We start from the raw sequence: 7,266 nt of genomic DNA, 5'->3' as shown, positions 1-7,266 counted from the left end.
GGCACTTCGCACAAATTTTCCTCACTTCACCCAGGTGGAAATGGGTACCCAGCTATAGACTTTGAGCGCGTGAAATCCGCAGCTTGCACTGTATGCTTCCGCGGAAGCTGAAAATGTTTCTGAGTGTTCTCAGAGGGTCTGTTGGGGTAATAATAGTTGTAAAGCGCATAGAGCAAGCTCTTGAGCATGGATATGCGCTATATAAATGCAATTATTATTATTATTTATGTGAGTTTTTCCTCCCTCTGCCCCTCTCTATATCTCTCTCTATTCTCTATGATGCTCTACCCCCCCCCCCACCCCAAGTGGTGCTACTGACTGAAGTGTCTTTAGGCCGTTTCCAAAGGGGGGACATTAACATTATGTTCTTATCACAGTAGAATCGTAATTGTAACTGGGCTGATTCAACAACGTCATGCTCATAACTGTTCCTGAGGTACAACCGGGAATTGCTGTTTTTCCTTTTGTAATCCTTACTATCGTAATTTTCCTCTACGTCTTTTGTGTGTTTGTCACACCCTTGTGTCCCGCTATTTCCGGGGTGCCTTGATAGTCGAAGCAGACTTTGTGTTGTTGAGGCTAGAGAGGTGAGCAGAGTAAGCCTGATTCCCTGTAAGGGCTTCTCTGTTGACATCCACCCTTTGGCGCTCGTACTCATATGACTTTATGCCGTTGCGAACGCCGTAAAAACCTCTACTAAAACTCTCTATGCTAGCAGTATTGTTAGGGTGTTCGACCTGGACAATTTCACAGTTTTTACAGTGTTTATTAACGGGGCATTAAAAACGTAAGAGAAAACATACAACCCTTAATATTCCGCTCAACATTTGCTTTTTGTGAAATTATGTGAGGTGTGCTGACAAAATGAGTTACTTCTCGCAATCCACAAATGGAGACATTGGTCAAAAATAGACACTAGAGTCAAATTTGTAGATTTTCTATTCGTGCCATATTCTTTAAGTATAACATGCCTTTTAGTATTTCATACTGACTTATAAATTGTAAAAACTCCCCCTATACATATATAAGCATGATGTACTGTTTCCTTAAATAAGGCTTGAATCCGAGAAGTAACTCATTTTGTCAGTAATGTCAGCACGCTTCACTAAATGTTTTCTCTTGTCGTCAGGGAGTATAATTGTGTTACGACGCGGTGGAATCAGACGCTCGTCAATTTTGGGTCATATGGAGTTTTTATTGGTATTGTTGTAAAGCTTGTCTATTTGCCTTGCCTGTGAGGGAAAAAAATATCCATTTATCTCGGATACAAGTCAAGATATTGGCGATTGAAGGAGGCGGGGGTCGCCTGGTTTCTGATGTAAAATTAGCGAGAAAATGGCTGCTAAAGTTGAGTTATTTCCTTAGTTTGAGAGTCTGTGGAAAATGAAAATTTTCATCTCTAATGGCTTTAATCAACGTTTTTCAGTGAAATCCGCACCGAAATGTGTTCTTTAATTGGCAGGAAAGGTGTTGAGCCAAAAAACGAAAAATTGATAAAAATTCCCCAACCTGCGGGAAAACGCCAGTTTCTTGACTTTGATTTGATTATATTGACGAGCGCCTGGTTTCACCACGCTGCCTCACATTGTATTGGGCAGTGGGAGAATGTGTTACTACTGGCTATGGTGGCATTATTTTAGTGACAATTTTCTGTTTTTCTGTTTTTATTTTATTTTTATTTTTTTGCCAATGGTTTGATTGGACTGAAGCATTGCAGAAATTACTTGAATGTGTATGTGGTAGATCTATACTGTAATGAGAAAGCCTGGCTTCAGAGGTAAAATTGGCAACTATAAATGGCCCTCAAAGTTTGGTGACTTCACTAACTTGAAAGTCCTTGGAAATTGCAATTTTACATATTTTTTCATGCTTTTAAATCAAGTTTTTAAGTAAAATCCACACTGAAATATGTTTATAAATATATATATATATAAATATATATATATATATATATATGGAAATAAAAGGTGTTGAGCCAAAGAACAAAAATTATTCGATAAAAACTACCAAACTGATGGAAAAGTATTACCGTTGGTTTCTTTGATCATTTCCATATTTTGACGAGCGCCTGATTTCACCACGATGCCTCACAAATAGCTTTATTTATTCCTCTGCTGTGTTCTATTGGACGCCGGGAGTTTATGTTGACAAAAATAAACTTTTTCTTCGTGGCAATCTACAGTCTGACACTCACCTAGCAGAATCAACGAGAGGCGCAAATCTTTTTGTCATAATAATAATAATAATAATAATAATAATAATAATAATAATAATAATAATAATAATAATAATAATAGATAGCATTTGTATAGTGCATATCCCCGCTCAACAGCAGGCTCTATGCGCTTTACACTATATTATTATTATTACCCCAGCAGACCAGAGAACAGGGGCTCTCGTGGCCTAGAGGTTAAGGTGTTGGCCTTTCATTCAAAGGTCCCGGGTTCGAATCCGGGTAGCGACCGAAACATTTTCTTCTCTAAAATTGTCTCCTTTCACCTCCTTTCCTGCTCTCTAGCAATGTTCTGTTGTCTGCTTTCATTTCCACTTTCTGCCCCCACCCCCTCACCTCATTTGCCCCCTCCTCTGGGCTCCTGACTCTTTCTGCAGCCTTTCTACTGCTACTCCTTACTGCTGTCTTTCTGCCACACCCCTGATCTTCTGGTAGGAAAGATCTACACCTAGCCTTCTCGTACAAGGGCGAAAAATCTCGGAGGGCCCGTGTGCAAGTTGCGCACGTTAAAGATCCCTTGGTGGTCTAAAATCGATAAGAGTAGGCTTCGGCCGCCACCCGGGCAAAATTCAAAATTTCCTACCAACTGAAAATATTAGGAGTGTCCCGCGCGCTCATTTGACCTATGCAGTTGCGAGCGCCGTAAAACACTTTACAAAAACAAAAACAAAAAAACCAAAAAACAAGACCATAGAACACTCCGAAACATTCTCAGCTTCCCGGGAAGCTTACAGTGCCAGCAGCTGATTAAGCGCTCAAACACTAACAAACTGACAAGATGTTTCGCTGTCTATAGCCGGGTACCCATTCCCACCTGGGTGAAGTGACGAAAATTCCCAAGGACACAACGTTGGGCCCCTGACGGAATTTGAACCCACGACATTACGGTTGCGATTCCGAGGGCCTACCCACTAGGCCACCGACGCCACAATCTACCTAGGCCACCGACGCCACAATCTACCTAGGCCACCGACGCCACAATCTACAGTCTAACGCTCGCCTAGCAAAATCAGCTGGATGTGCAAATCTTTTTGTAATAATAATAATAATATTAATAATAGATAGCATTTGTATAGCGCATATCCCCGCTCAACAGCAGGCTCTATGCGCTTCACAATCTATACGATTACCTCAGCAGACCTGAGAGCATTCTGAGACAACTTCAACTTCCTTGGAAGCATACAGTGCAAGCTACCCATAGGCGCTAAGACACGAACACACTGACAAGGTCTTTCACTGTATAATATATGTCTGAATTGCACTAGTACTGGTTTTAAACACAAAGAAATCACATGATGATAGGAAAACGTCCAGGACCTGAAAAACTGTTGGCTATATTATATTTCAAATTAGCGTGCTAAGCTGTATTTTAGGCGAGATTTAAACCTTTTATTAAACTGTTCACGTTTTTTTTTGTTCTTCAAAACTTGGCAATGTTGTTGTAGAACGTCACTGTACTTGTTGTTTACTTATACAGTAGAACACGGACAGGTCGAACACAGAAGACTCGAACTCATGCATCCATCGAAATGTTTCTACGGTCCCTTTTATTTTTCTTCTTTCTTCATCTTTGTAAGATATCCCTCGAACTAACTACAGATCCCTCAAACTAACTACAGATCCCTCGAACTAACTACAGATCCCTCGAACTAACTACAGATCCCTCAAACTAACTACAGATCCCTCATACTAACTACAGATCCCTCGAACTAACTACAGATCCCTCGAACTACCGAAGCCGGTCCCGGTGAATTCAAGCTATCCATGTTATACTGTATTATGAAATTCCTAGTTGTGAAATGTATACGCCACTTAATAGTTTTATACATCATATTACACAAATACCGTCTGTTATATATGTATTTTTTAATACTTTTATACATGGTATGCACTTTTATCTGTTTCTACTGGCTTGAATGATACTTTCCATGTTTGGTTGGTGGGTGGTTGGTGGGTGCTCGGGTGTGGTTTGCTCCTTCTTTCCTATCAAACATCTATCGTCCTGATCTCTCCTCCTTCTTTTCTGTGTTTGTAACTCTCTTGTAACACCTCTAATCTTCGGCACTTAAATGACCCTATTTATTGTGTTGAAAGTGCCATAAATTCTTGTTAAAACTAAATGTTTGGTAGATACACATGTGTAACGCAACATAAGCTACTCTGTCCCTGTTGTTTTATGCACCCCGCATAATTTAGCAAAATGTGATCATTTTTTGCATAATTTCCGATTATTTTCCTTTATCATGTTTTGTTAAAATAAACAGAATTGCATAATTTCACATTTTTGGGTTCAGTTTGCATAATTTCAGAATATTTCTTGCCTAAAACGACGGGGACAGATATTTTAATATTTCATTTGTGTTGGTGTTGTGTAAACAGCAACAGTGAGTAACTCAAGACTTTGCCGTCACATCTCGCCGGACTGCCACCCAGTTGCTTTGGATTTTCCCCAAATTCCTTTGCCTTTGATTGATGGCAAGGGTTTCTACTATATCTGTCCCCGTCGTTTCATTCAAGAAAAATTCTGAAATTATGCAAACTGAGCCCAAAAATGTGAAATTATGGGATTCTGTTAATTTTAAAACAAAGAATGATAAAGGGAAAAAAATAAGAAATTACGCAAACTTTGCTAAATTATGCGGGGTGCATAAAACCACGGGGCCAGCTACATGAGCCTTGTGATGGCAAAGTGTTGAGTGATTAAATCTAAATAATTTTGCTCACTCTGGGAAATTGGGTCAGACGAAATTAACAATTTATTTTTTTGCAATAGATTGGCCAAGTTGGTTTTTATTACATGTAATTAATTTTTATCTTTTTGGAGGGGTGTGGGTATTCTTTTTTAAAATTAAAAACTGTAATTCTTCCATCTTTTCCGAATTTTGTGATGTTGCCAATTTCGTTTAGTACGGAATGTTTTTTGATTGCATGGAATGTCATTCATTTTGGAAATGTTTACTTTTTTTAAAACTTGTTTTGTATTTCCAAAGGGCTTTCTTCATATCTCCTTTCATTTTTCATATCTCCCCTCATTCTTCATATCTCCTTTCATTTTTCATATCTCCTCTCATTTTTCATGTATATCTCCTCTCATTCTTCATATCTCCTCTCATGTTTCATATCTTCTCATTTTTCATGTAAATCTCCTCTCATTCTTCATATCTCCTCTCATTTTTCATATCTCCTCATTTTTCACGTATACCTCCTCTCATTCTTCATATCTCCTCTCATTCTTCATATCTCCTCATTTTTCATGTACATCTCCTCTCATTCTTCAATCTCGTCTCATTTTTCATATCTCCTCTCATTTTTCATATCTCCTCTCATTCTTCATATCTCCTCACATTCTTCATATCTCCTCTCATTAAGATAAAGTGTGGAACTCGGAAATACTTTTCATATCTCTTGGAGTAAGTTACGCTGGCATAGTCAAGTGCTTGAGAGCACCATGTTTTTAGACAGATGCAGAATTCTCAGGCTTCTTTTGGCATCGGTGACGGAATGGTTAGGCTCTTACTCTTAGTCTTAGCCATTGCACGAAAAAAAAAAAAACATATCCCCCTCCCCCCATGATTCCCACTTGGTGAAGTGCATTGTATTGAGCGTCTCCGTTTATCTGCCGGGATGCTGTGTTATTAGATTCTGCTTGGATCAGACAAGACAGGTAGGGTTGAAGCAACTGAAATTTAATTCATGTGTTTGAATTCTCTGAAAGCTAATTTTCATCCTGTTTTTCTCAAAATTATTCTGCTTCTTATATTATAAGTAATAGGCATATATATATTAATATAGACTGCTGAAGCTTTCAGGTAACCACATTGTCTTTCCAAAACTGAGAGGGTTGTAATTCTTATTGCTCTTCTGTGCTTGGGCTTACTAAATTGTATTGTAAAGTTGTCTTTGTGTTGTTCATCATTGCCTTTCTCACCCTGCACCAGGGTATAGGCCACGGACAAACACTTTCTCACCCTGCACCAGGGTATAGGCCACGGACAAACACTTTCTCATCCTGCACCAGGGTATAGGCCACGGACAAACACTTTCTCATCCTGCACCAGAGTATAGGCCACGGACAAACACTTTCTCACCCTGCACCAGAGTATGTCTCCCCACTTTTCTGTACATCGATTTCTGTAATTCTTCTCCAGGTTCCACGCGGCCTTCCCCTTGATCTCTTACCCTGTGGGTTCCAATCCAAAACTTTCTCTGTTATGCAGCTGCCTGACTTTCTGAGAGTATGTCCAATCCATCGCCACCGCTTTCTTCCTACCTCATCTCTGACTGGGATCTGTCTTGTTTTCCTTAAGTGTTGTTCCTTTGGTGGGTCGGTTTTTTTAAGGCTCAGCGCAGGGTTCGTACGGGTCTTGGGGAAACTGGAAAACTCTTGGAATGTTGTTTTTGTCTTTCAAGTATTCCAAGACAAAGAAAACTCTTGGAATGTTGTTTTTGTCTTCTAAGTATTCCAAGACATCGACAACTATTGGAATGTTGTTTTTGTCTTCCAAGACATAGAAAACTCTTGGAATGGTGTGTTTGTCTTCCAAGACATAGATCTAGAAACTCTTGAATGTTGTTTTTGTCTTCCAATACATAGATCTAGAAAACTCTTGGAATGCTATTTTTATCTTCCAAGTCGAAGACATAAAATCTAACTGAAAACTCTTGGAATTTTGGGAAGTTGGCAAAATTCATGGAAAAGTTTTGGAAAACAAATTTTAAACTAGATCTATTGTAAAAATATTTTCTCGAGGTTTAGAAGTTTAAAGGCTTCGACTTTACGCGTTCTGAAGTGTAACATAATGTATTTTTGCATGCTGAACGAAAAATTTTGTTCCCAATTGACTTTGTATATTTGTTTTTGAAAAACTAAATCTGGTCTTGAAAATTCTTGGGAAAAAAAATGTCTCTCCTTCCCTCCCCCCTCTCCCTCCCCCCTCACTCTCTCACTTGGATCTATCAGACATTGACGTTAAATCCAGATATCTCTCCTTCCCTCCCCCCTTTCCTTCCCCCCTCTCCCTCCCCCTCCCCTC

Source organism: Aplysia californica, unplaced genomic scaffold, assembly GCF_000002075.1.
Source record: "Aplysia californica isolate F4 #8 unplaced genomic scaffold, AplCal3.0 scaffold00752, whole genome shotgun sequence".
Lineage (NCBI taxonomy): Eukaryota > Metazoa > Mollusca > Gastropoda > Aplysiida > Aplysiidae > Aplysia > Aplysia californica.
Note: the sequence above shows the minus strand (reverse complement) of the source record.